Source organism: Triturus cristatus, chromosome 1_1 (genome assembly GCF_964204655.1).
Source record: "Triturus cristatus chromosome 1_1, aTriCri1.1, whole genome shotgun sequence".
Classification (NCBI taxonomy): domain Eukaryota; kingdom Metazoa; phylum Chordata; class Amphibia; order Caudata; family Salamandridae; genus Triturus; species Triturus cristatus.
This window is the reverse complement of record NC_140579.1, coordinates 1,106,962,968-1,106,976,099: the sequence shown is the minus strand read 5'-3', so window position 1 is coordinate 1,106,976,099 and position 13,132 is coordinate 1,106,962,968.

Below are 13,132 nucleotides of genomic sequence, written 5' to 3'. Positions count from 1 at the left end.
TATATATTTTTTCAATTAATAATTGTGTATGGTCAATATTTTTCATTGGATTATTTTGTGAATGGTTGATTCTATGGTTTACACCTAGATGTTTGTCTGTGATAGATTCATTCACTTGCTATAGCACTTTACATAAATAAAAGGCATTTAATGACCTGAAGGAGGCCATGTGCTCTGCACCTATCCTGAAAAGTCCTGACTACTCCAAAGAGTTTATTGTCCAAACAGATGCTTCTGAGTTGGGTGTGGGAGCTGTGCTGTCACAACTTAATGTAGATGTCAAGACCAACCCAAGAAGCTGAGGCCATACTTGTTTGGCACTCACTTCAAGATTCAGACCGACCATAAGCCCCTCTTGTGGCTAAATCAGATGAAGGGTGAAAACCCCAAACTGCTTAGGTGGTCCATTTCCATACAGGGGATGGACTTTACAGTGGATCACCGGCCAGGTACAGACCATGGGAATGCAGATGGTCTCTCCAGGTACTTCCACTTAGGACATGAAGACGAGACTGGTCAAGGCTAGTTTAATGTCCCTGCGTTTGGGGGGGGTTGTGTAGGAGAGTAGGGTCTGCTATCCTATGGTCACCCCAAATTTTTGCTTTTTGTTCTTCTCTGGTTTTTGACATATTCAGGCTGTGGGCCTGCTAATTAGACCCCCAGCCTGCTGTTCTCTCTACTAAATTGACACTATGCACCCTAGGTGCCTAACCAATTGGAATTGGATCACCCTGTGAGCCCCTGTACCAGTGTACACTAGATACCAAGGGCATTGGTGTATCTAAGGCCTACCAGGGGCTGAAGCATGTATTGTGCCACCCCTGGCCTGGCCTAGCAAATTGACACAACTGGCTGATCACTCAGCTTGGGTAAGTTGGTGTAACCACCTCTTACTTAGGTGTAGTATACCTATACCTAACCTTAAATGGGACACCTGGTAACCTATAAGTCACTCCTATGGCAGGCCTTGACAATCCTGAAGGCAGAGTGCTTGGTTCCATGTGAGATGGTGCTCTGGCATGAGCTGAGCCTGTCTGCAGTGGTCGGAACAACTTCCTTCTACCGTGTCCAGATATCGTCATACCATATACTCTTAAGTGCATTATGAACCTCGCGGTTAAATGCTATCTTTGGTTTGGCTTTATCAAAACATGTCGAGTAAGGTGTCATACGAATTGGAATACTAACCCCTCGCCAATTCTGGCGACGGGGTTAGCATTCCACCCTTGTAGAGGGACACGACATGTACAGTACCTGAAACCTCTTGTAAAATCAGACATAGCCTCAGCTCCACAAAATGGATGCTGCCACCACAGACACAAGTCTGCCCTCCTGCTGCTGGGAGTCCTTCCAGCTTGGGAGACGTGGACAAAGGGTTTCCTGCCAGGGGAGGTGCGTGCACCACCCCAGACAGGATTTTGTGTATTGGTCAGGTAGGGTTTGAATGGAATCAGACATGCCTGAGGCTCACAAGGAGCCTCGGTGCATATGCCAATTCAAACCGGTCCTGGGGCACACCAGCCCCGGACCTGGGGCGAGCTGGACAAAGGATTGGGGGTGTAACCACCCCCCTTCCTGGTCCCACCCTTAGGGAGGGACCTAGCAGGTAGTCCGGCCCCTAGAATCCGCTTAAAGGTAGGAGCTGTGTCCTAAGACTTCAGACATCCTGGAATCAACTTAACTACAAGAAGAAGACGGGAACTTCGATGCTCTGCTGCACAGAGGACAGAAGGAAATCTCCCCTATGGTCAGGGAGTGACCATCTTGCTAACGCAAGCACCAACCAGCTACTCGACATGTGCTTTGCCGGAGCCCGAGCCCAGGGCCAGACAAGACCTGGACCTCCAGACCTCTCACCGCCCGATCCACAGTCCCTGCAAAGAAGGAACCCGTGGAGGCACCGAGACACGTGGAGCCAGCCATCTTGAAAGACCCACGACAAGCTGCAAGCGCAACAACAGAGGCTTCCTCCAAGTTGTGCTTTAGGTCCTGAGAAGCCCAACAGCATCTGCACCAAAGGTGAGCCCTCTAGCATCTCCACGATCTGCGTGGGGCCCCTCTGCACTTTGCAACTCGACGCGCCTGCCCGGTCCCTGGCCCGTTGGCTAGTGGCCATTTTGGCGACGAACCTTGAAATCTACGATGCTGGTCTGGTTGCCCCAGACTGGCTCTTGCTCCCCTCCAAAGGAGCCGCCCCTCTGACCTTGCTGGTCAGAGTAATCAGCTTTCTTCATTCTTCACGACTTCTGCTTTTGCCAAGGCTTGTTTGCTTCCTTTGAGTCCCCGACACCACCAACAGCGAGAGCCTGTGTGGGACAGCTCGTGTACCGACTCCTGGACGTCGTCGACCTTCAGGGACCACGTGGCTGCGGAGACAAGCTACCCCTCATCACCTGTTTGCACCCGACATCGCCTGGTACCTACCTGGTGCCACGCTGGTCACTGGCTAGTGACTGTGAACACTGTCCCCTCTGCTTTCAGGTCTTCTACAACTCCGATCCATCCTTGGATCCACCGCATCTCTTCTGGACCGGTCGCCTGCAGCATCCTTGTCACCAGGCTCCATTGAACAGATAGACGAAACCCGACGCACTTCGACACCTATGCATCCGCTTCCTGTGGGTGAGGTAAAGCTGTCACTCCGGTGCCCAAGTGTAGAGAAACATCTCTAGTGTCTGTGTTTTAAGTCTTAAGTTCGTAGTCCATCCAGAAGACCCTTCTAGCAGTAATTTTTCAACTTTTACGCACCCATTGAAAACCTATGGGAGCACGCGTGTAACTTTCCTCACTGCACACGTGACCCGTGGACCTCCTGGTCACTAACTGAAGTTAGCTCCTTGTAGGCCCAGTGATTCTAGAGGCCCTAGGCCTTTTCCCTTTCCTGTTCGTGGTACTTATACCACTATTTTAGTATATGGTTTGAGTGGCCACCAGGGCCCATCCATATAAAGTGCAACTTCTGTATATTGTAATACTTTCTTGTTTAACGATTTGTGCTCCTGTGCTCATAAAGAGTCTAGGGGATACTTTGAGTAATAAATACATATATATTTTGAATATATATCTGTGTGGTGTCCTTTCATTGGTATAAAGGGGGGTTACATATGGTAAAACAGCCTGCTTAACACGCTTTAACGAGTTTAGCCTCAAAGACTGCTTAGCCTACGCTACCACTAGGGCAGCTAGTCCGAAAAGGTTGACTTACAACCACACCATAAGGGTTGCTTGGCATGGTACAAGGTGGTCACTTTAACTAGTGAACATCATATACCAGGCCAACTTCTCTCAGGCATCCATAGAAGTCCACGACGAAACCCGACGCAAGTTCACACCTATGCACCCGCAGCCCGTGGGCTAGGTAACTTGGGTACTTCGGTGCTCACAAGGGTATTGACTATCCTAGGGTCTAGTTTCCGAGTGACGACTTTCTAGCTATACCAGAAGTGTCCTAAAATTGCTTATTTCTAACTGCTAGTGATTCTATCGACTTTTACGCATTACGCGTGAGTGTTTCCACTCTGCACCTGAATCCCGTGGGCCTCCCACTTCCTAACTGTTGGTAGTATAGTGTAGCCCCAGCGATTCCCTAGGCCTAGGCATATCCTGTGTTCGTGACAGTGGTCCTTATACCACTTACTTAGTATATGGTTTGCGTGGCCCCTAGGGCCTAACTGTATTACTTACCTGTGTGACTTAATGTATGCTTAAATAAGACTGTGTTGTACTTACCTCGAATCTCATAAAGAGTGCTGAGGGTTTGCCTAGAATAAATACATTCTATTTTTATATATATCTGTTGTGGTGTCCTTTCATTTGGTATTCAAGGGATTACCTATGGTATAACAGCTGGCTTCACATGCCATTCAGAGTTTAGTCTAAGACTGCTCTTGTCCATGCTACCACTAGGATAGCTGGTATATAAGGTTGACTTTACAACCAATCACCATAAGGGTTGTTTGGACTGATACAAGGTGTACACTAGAATTAGTGACATCATATATCAGGCCAACTTCTCACATTGGTGAGCAGCGGTTGGGATCTGAGCTTGCTGTTGTAATACCATTGTAATCTTGAGATACTAAATTGAAAGATCACATAAGATATTGTTTAGGTATATATAACATAGATTATAAATACTTAAGTCCTACTGGACTTAGTTGTTGTAGTTTGAAGGGCCTAGCACACCCTGACTACAACTACTAGAGAGGTTTAGTAGATACAACTAGTGTAGGTAGGTGCACACACCACACCCTCACTAGATCATGTCTCTGAGAGAAGATCAAGGTGATTCTCTCCCAGGAGGGGAAAATCTTAGAAATATCCCCTCTAGATATGATACCCTAACTTTTCAGGAGATGAGACCATTGTGTACCTCCAGAAAGTTAAAACAGGGTTCAAACCCTACCCTCATTCGGCTAGTAGAGATCCTAGAGGAGTATGATGCTCGTAGGGCCTCCCAGGCTGGTACCCTAGGTACACGTGAGGGTCTACCCACTACAGATGAGTCAGATGAGACTACAGATGAGGAGGTAGACAGCCAGGTCGAAGTAGGAAGACTTAGCCAGGCTAACTTAAGCTTGCATGGGAGTCTGAATGGGGTCCCCCCATACAGACCCCCAAGTGGACTTAACCAGAGAAACAGGAGAGACAGATCCCCTTCAAGGGAATCCATCCAATCCCATGTCTCTAACAGCTCCAATGCCTCTTCTCACAGGGGAATGACTTCCCCACAGAGAAAAGAGCATGAAGCCAGAAGGAGGGAAGCTAATCTAAGGATTGAGAGGGAAGAACTTGCCCTTGCCAAGGAGAAGCTTGCTCTGGCTAGAGAGCAGAAGTTAAGTGGGTTAGAACCCACTGGTGGCAGCAATATCCCTAAGGATAGAGACAGGACCTATGATAATAGAAACCTGAGCAAGATTGTCCCTCCCTACAAGTGTGGGGATGACATCCACAAATGGATAACTGCTTTGGAGAGAGCTTGCAAAGTACAGCAGGTACCCCAAAGTCAGTGGGCAGCTATCTTGTGGCTCTCCTTCTCTGAGAAAGGTAGAGACAAGCTCCTCACAGTTAGTGATGAGGAGGCAGACAATTACACTGTCCTGAAGAGTGCTCTGATTGATGGGTTTGGCCTAACCACTGAACAATACAGGTTGTTGTTCAGGGATACCCAGAATACACAGACTCAGGACTGGACTGACTTTGTAGATTGTGCCACTAAGGCTCTAGAATGCTGGTTATTGGGTAGTAAGGTTAAGGACTATACAGGATTGTATAATTTGATCATGAGAGAACAAATCCTTAATAACTGTCAAAACCAGCTGTTGCATCAACACTTGATTGACTCTGACCTAACTTCTCCCCATGAATTGGGAAAGAAGGCAGATAGGTGGGTCAGGACTAGAGTTAAGCAGAAAAACCAGAACCAGGGCGGTGATCAGAAAAAGGCAGACCAGACGCGATATGGGGGAAAGAGGGCGCACGCTGCCGGGTACGCCAGGCCCCCTGCTCCGGCAGGGATTGCCCGGCCTTCCCCGGCTCCCCCCCCCGAACGCTCCGGCGTTTTCTTTCCGACTACGACCACAGATCAGACGTGGCGACCCGCTGAATTTAAGCATATTACTAAGCGGAGGAAAATAAACTAACCAGGATTCCCCCAGTAACGGCGAGTGAAGAGGGAAGAGCCCAGCGCCGAATCCCCACCCGGCGGCGGCGCGGGAAATGTGCCGTACACAAGACCGACTCCCCGGCATCGCTCAGGGGGCCCAAGTCCTTCTGATCGAGGCTCACCCCGCGGACGGTGTTAGGCCGGTAGCAGCCCCCGGCGCGCCAGGATCGGGTCTCCTCGGAGTCGGGTTACTTGGGAATGCAGCCCAAAGCGGGTGGTAAACTCCATCTAAGGCTAAATACGGGCGCGAGACCGATAGCCAACAAGTACCGTAAGGGAAAGTTGAAAAGAACTTTGAAAAGAGAGTTCAAGAGGGCGTGAAACCGTCGAGAGGTAAACAGGTGGGGTCCGTGCAGTCTGCCCGGAGGATTCAACACGGCGGGAAGGTCGGTGGCCTGGGAGTTCCGGATCCCCTCCGCGGGACCGGCGCCCGGGCCCTACCCGGCTCCCGCAGGGCGCATTTCCTCCACGGCGGTGCGCCGCGACCGGCTCCGGGTCGGCTGGGAAGGCTTCGGGATGGCAGGTGGCCCTTCGTGTAGGAAGGTGGATATCTGACTATGGTTACCCCCAACTTTTTGCCTAGTGTCTAGCTGGTTTTTCGACTTAGTTGGCCTGAGATCCTGCCATTCAGGGTCTCAGGCTGTCTGCTCTCTCTTTAAAATGGACTCCATGTACCCTAGGTACATAACCAATTGGTAAGGATCACCTTATTGGACCCTGTACAGTGTACCCTAGGTACCCAGGGCATAGGTGTACCCTAGGCCTCCAAGGGGCTGCAGCATGTATTATGCCACCCCTGGTCTGGCCTTCCAATCAGACACAACTGGCTGATCACTCAGCTGGGGCAAGGTCGTGTAATCACCCCTTGCTTAGATATAGTATGCCTATATCTACCCTTATATATAGACACATGTGTACCTATCAGTCACTCCTATGGCAGGCCTTAACAATCCTGGAGGCAGAGTGCTTGGTAACATGTGAGATGGTGCTCTAGCATGAGCTGAGCCTGTCTGCAGCTTTCGGAACCATGTCCTTATAGCTGTTCTATGATATAGCCTACCATATACTCTTAAAGTGCCTTATAATCTTAAACGGTTGTGGTAACTATGGTTTGGCTTTATCAAAGCATGTCGTGTGAGGTGTCTAACACTTTGGAATAATACCCCCATACCATTTCTGGTGATGAGGATATTATTCCTCCCTTCTAGAGGGAGAGACATGTTAAAATCCTACTTTGCTGTTTAACTCTAACCAAAGCCTCAGCATCACAAAATGGATGCTGCTGCCACAGACACAAGTCTGACCTCCTGCTGCTGGGAGTGATCCCGGCAAGGGAGGCTTGGACAATAGGTTTCCTGCTTGGGGAGGTGCTAGCACCTCCCCAGACAGACCTTAGTGTATTGGGGCAGGGAGGGATGAATAGAATGAGACATGCCTGGGGCACACAAGGTGTCCCGTGCATAGTCCAGTTCAAACCGGTGCTGGGGCACTCCAGCCCCAGTCCTGGCGCGAAACTGGACAAAGGGAAGGGGGTGTAACCACCCCCCTCCCAGGTCCCACCCATAAGGCGTGACCTAGCAGGTATCCCAGCCCCCCAGATTAATATAAGAGTGGGAGTTGGGCCTCAAGACTTTAGATTATCCTGAACCTGCAACTTGAACAGAAACTCTGGACCTTCGACATTCGATGAAAGAAGAAGACTGAAGAATCTCCCTTGTGGCCAAGGAGTGGCTACCCTGTGCAAACAGGCACCATCAAGAGACTACCCTTTGCTTTACTGAAGTTCTACGAGGGACCGACTGCAGAGCCCGACCAGAGCCTTGACTTCCAGACTTCTCCGACCCTGATCCACATCCACAGCCGTGCTGAGATCCGTGGAGGCGACGAGAGACGTGGGACCGGCTACCTGGGAAAAGTGGCTAGTATCGTCAAGCGCAGCTTCTGAGGCATCCTCGAAGTTGTGCACCGGGGATTGAGAAGCCCCAACCCCAAGCACCATCTGCACCGAAGATCAGCCCCCCACACTCCACGAGTCCTGCGTGGGGCCCTTCTGCATTTTCCTGCTTGCCGCGTCTGCCCGGTTGCTTGCCCGCTGGCTAGTGGCCTTTGAGACGACGCACCCTGAAATCTTCAGCGCTGGTTTGGCTCCTCCAGACTGGCTCCCGCTTCTCTGCAACGAAGAAGCACCCCAGACCTTCCTGGTCTGCACCAGAAGCAAGTCCTCCGTTCTTCGTGGGTTCCACTTGCCAAGGCTTGGTGAGTCCTAGTCCAACTTCGATGCCGCCGACAGCAAGAGCCTTCGTGGGACAGCTCGCCTCCTGGTCCTGGTCGTCCTCGACGTTCCCTGGTCCTCGTGGCTACAGCGACAAGCTTCACCTTCACCTGCAACCTTCGCGACATCGCCTGGTTCCTTCCTGGTTCCACGTGGTCACTGGCTAGTGACCTTGACTCTGTCCCTTCTGCTTGCATGTCGCCTCTCCTCTTGATCCCAGCCTTGGGATCCACCGGACACTCTGCACTGACTGCCTGTCAGCAACTTTCCTTCAGGCATCCATAGAAGTCCACGACGAAACCCGACGCAAGTTCACACCTATGCACCCGCAGCCTGTGGGCTAGGGTCCTAGGGTCTAGTTTCCGAGTCTTGACTTTCTAGCTATACCAGAAGTGTCCTAAAACTGCTTATTTCTAACTGCTAGTGATTCTATTGACTTTTACGCATTACGCGTGAGTGTTTCCACTCTGCACCCGAATCCCGTGGGCCTCCCACTTCCTACCTGTTGCTAGTGTAGTGTAGCCCCAGCGATTCCCTAGGCCTAGGCCTATCCTATTTCCGTGACAGTGGTCCTTATACCACTTACTTAGTATATGGTTTGCGTGGCCCCTAGGGCCTAACTGTATTACTTACCTGTGTGACTTAATGTATGCATAAATAAGACTGTGTTGTACTTACCTCTAATCTCATAAAGAGTGCTGAGGGTTTGACTAGAATAAATACACTTTATTTTATATATATATCTGTTGTGGTGTCCTTTCATTTGGTATTCAAGGGATTATATATGGTATCACAGCTGGCTTCACATGCCATTCAGAGTTTAGCCTAAGACTGCTCTTGTCCATGCTACCACTAGGATAGCTGGTCTATAAGGTTGACTTTACAACCAATCACCATAAGGGTATTTGGACTGATATAAGGTGTACACTAGAACTAGTGACATCATACATCAGGCCAACTTCTCACATTGGTGAGCAGCGGTTGGGATCTGAGCTTGCTGTTGTAATACCATTGTAATCTTGAGATACTAAATTGAAAGATCACACAGATATTGTTTAGGTACATATAACATAGATTATAATACTTAAGTCCTACTGGACTTAGTGGTTGTAGGTTGAAGGGAGTAAAACACCCTGACTACAACTACTAGAGAGGTTTAGTAGATACAACTAGTGTAGGTAGGTGCACACACCACACCCTCACTAGAATCATGTCCCTGAATGGAGATCACACTGATGCTCCCTCAAGAGAGGAGAATCCTAGACAGATTCCCTCTAGATATGATGCATTCACTTTCCAGGAGATGAGACAACTGTGTACCTCCAGGAGATTAAAACAGGGTTCCAACCCTACCCTTAGACAGCTAGTGGAGCTTCTGGAGGCCTATTATGCTGAAAGAGCTGCCAAGTATGGTGCCATAGCTGTAGATAAGGGTCTACCCACCACAGAGGAGTCAGATGGGGCTTCAGAGGAAGAGGTAGACAGCCAGGGCCAAGTAGGAAGACTTAGCCAGGCTAACCTAAGCTTACATGGGAGTTTGCATGGGGTCCCCCCATACAGACCCCCAAGTGAGCTTAACCAGAGAAGCAGGAGGGACAGATCCCCTTCAAGGGAATCCATCCACTCCCATGTCTCTAGCATCTCTAATGCTTCCTCTCACAGGGGAATGACTTCCCCTGAGAGAAAGGCGCATGAAGCCAGAATGAGGGAAGCTAATCTGAGGATTCAGAGGGAAGAACTTGCCCTTGCCAAGGAGAAGCTTGCTCTGGCTAGAGAGCAAAAATTGTGTGGGTCAGAACCCACTGGTGGCAGCAACATTCCTATAGATAGGGATAGGTCTTATGACCATATCAACATAAGCAAGATAGTCCCCCCATATCAGAATGGGGATGACATCCACAAGTGGATGACTGCTTTGGAGAGGGCCTGCAAAGTACAGCAGGTACCCCAGAGTCAGTGGGCAGGTATCTTGTGGCTCTCCTTTTCTGACAAAGGTAGAGACAAGCTCCTCACAGTCAGTGATGAGGATGCTTACAATTACAAAGTCCTGAAGAGTGCTCTGATAGATGGGTTTGGCTTAACCACTGAGCAATATAGGTTGTTGTTCAGAGACACCCAGAAGACACAGACACAGGACTGGTCTGATTTTGTGGATTGTGCCACTAAGGCTTGGGAAGGTTGGTTAACTGGCAGCAAGGTGCAGGACTATACAGGATTGTACAACTTGATTATGAGGGAGCAGATCCTTAGTAATTGTCAGAACCAGCTTCTCCATCAACACCTGGTAGACTCAGATTTGACCTCTCCCCAAGAATTGGGAAAGAGGGCAGATAAATGGGTCAGGACCAGGATTAGGCCTAAAAATCAGGGTGGTGACCAAAAGAAAGATACCACCAAGCCTCAAGAGAAGGGTGGGGATAAAACAAAAGTGAAATCTTCCTCAGGGCCCCAAAACTCCACACAGGGTGGTGGGTCCCAAGCTCCCTCCTCTACCACAGTTAAAAAGCCTTACTGCCATGAGTGTAAAACTCCTGGGCATTGGAAAACTGACAGCAGTTGCCCAAAGGCTAAAAACAAAACTGTTCCTCCAACTACTCCTGTCACACCACCTATCACTATCAGCAGTAATCCCCCAGGTGGTGGGAGTGCCCCCAAAAATTTGGTTGGGTTTTCTTGGGGAACACAGGGGGACCCTGGCTTAGCCAATTCCCCTACAGCAGCTACTCTTGTCTGTGATGGTGGCATGGGGTTTGCCAACTTCATTGCCTGTCCCAACACTTTGGGTAGGTACAGACAGGAGCCCTACATCAATGGTAGAAAAGCTGAGGCCTACAGAGACACTGGAGCTAGCATCACTATGGTGGCCCATAGGCTAGTTCCCTCTGAGCAGCTTTTGCCTGGTTTCTCATACCAGGTAACTTAACATTGATGGCAAACAGAACAGTCATCCCATGGCAGATGTATGTCTCAGCTGGGGAGGTGTCACTGGCCCTAAAAGGGTGGCAGTGTCTCCAACCTTGCCTGTGGACTGCTTACTGGGGAATGACTTAGAACTCTCAGCTTGGGCTGGAGTTGAACAAGACACCCATTCTAAAATGGTAGGCCTTTCACAAAAGGGTAGTGGGGTTGTGCCAGCCACAACCCCTGTCCAAGTAGATTTCCTCCCTGAAAAGGTTGGAAGGGCAGTGGTAGCCACAACCCAGGCAAAGACAGACTTCCCTGTAGAGATTGGCAGAGCTGTGACAGTCACAGCTCAAACCCAAACTGAGTGCCTCCCTGAAAAGGTTGGCAAGGCTGTAATGGTCTCAGTCCATACTCAGACTGACATAGGTGTAGTGAAGCCTGAAACTATGGATCACTCCACACAAACAGAGAGTAGTGGGGAGGAAGAAAAGTCTCCCTCTCCCCAGACATTAGGAAAAGGTCAGCCTCCTCAGGGATCTGACCTCACCCCTTGTGAAGGAACTGCCCCAGAGGTAGCCAGGCCTGGCCTGGCAGAGCCTCTGATGTCAGTGGCCCCTTCCAAGGTGGGACCCAGTCTGGTGCAGGTAGCCTGCCTCTCTCTACCCTGCCTCAGTCAGCCCAGGGCTGCAGAGGTCAGGGAGGCCAGTGGACCCCAAGAGGGCCCCTGTCCACAAGAACCCCCCCCATCAAAAGAATGAGGATTGCCTGACTAGTAGCCCTAACCAGGTGATGGTTAAAAACATTCCTGAGGGATCTCCTTTACAGGTAGTTAGGGACCTCCCCCAGAGGGATTCTGTTGGGCACAAGCAAACATGGGACCTTAGGGCCCCAAACCTGACCTGTCCCTCCAGTAAGCCCACAAAAGGGACCCAGCCTCCAGCTTTAGGTAGCCAGAGGCTGACCCTGAGAGCACAGTGCAACTCAGTGAAAGAAAGAAAGGCATCCATGGTGGAGGATGATTGGAGGAAGCTGAGGCCTCATTTTGAGGACACTCACTTCAGTACTCCATCTCAACACCAGCCTTTTACTTTGCAAAGACACACCAAAGGTAGAGATTCCCTATGGTGGAGACCCTATGATACCTTTAGGATGAGGGATTGCTTAGTGGACCATGAGACAGGGTTAACCATGCCAGTGCTGGTTCTTCCTTATATGGCCACTTAGGCAATAGAGGCTTACCTTGTCAAGGCCAGCCTTATCTCCTTTCGTTTGGGGGGGGGTTGTGTAGGAAGGTGGATATATGACTATGGTTACCCCCAACTTTTTGCCTAGGGTCTAGCTGGTTTTTCGACTTAGTTGGCCTGAGATCCTGCCATTCAGGGTCTCAGGCTGTCTACTCTCTCTTTAAACTGGACTCCATGTACCCTAGGTACATTCCCAATTGGTAAGGATCACCTTATTGGACGCTGTACAGTGTACCCTAGGTACCCAGGGCATAGGTGTACCCTAGGCCTCCCAGGGGCTGCAGCATGTATTATGCTACCCCTGGTCTGGCCTTCCAATCAGACACAACTGGCTGATCACTCAGCTGGGGCAAGGTCGTGTAATCACCCCTTGCTTAGATATAGTATGCCTATATCTACCCTTATATATAGACACATGTGTACCTATCAGTCACTCCTATGGCAGGCCTTAACAATCCTGGAGGCAGAGTGCTTGGTAACATGTGAGATGGTGCTCTAGCATGAGCTGAGCCTGTCTGCAGCTTTCGGAACCATGTCCTTATAGCTGTTCTATGATATAGCCTACCATATACTCTTAAAGTGCCTTATAATCTTAAACGGTTATGGTAACTATGGTTTGGCTTTATCAAAGCATGTCGTGTGAGGTGTCTAACACTTTGGAATAATACCCCCATACCATTTCTGGTGATGAGGATATTATTCCTCCCTTCTAGAGGGAGAGACATGTTAAAATCCTACTTTGCTGTTTAACTCTAACCAAAGCCTCAGCATCACAAAATGGATGCTGCTGCCACAGACACAAGTATGACCTCCTGCTGCTGGGAGTGATCCCGGCAAGGGAGGCTTGGACAATAGGTTTCCTGCTTGGGGAGGTGCTAGCACCTCCCCAGACAGACCTTAGTGTATTGGGGCAGGGAGGGATGAATAGAATGAGACATGCCTGGGGCACACAAGGTGTCCCGTGCATAGTCCAGTTCAAACCGGTGCTGGGGCACTCCAGCCCCAGTCCTGGCGCGAAACTGGACAAAGGGAAGGGGGTGTAACCAC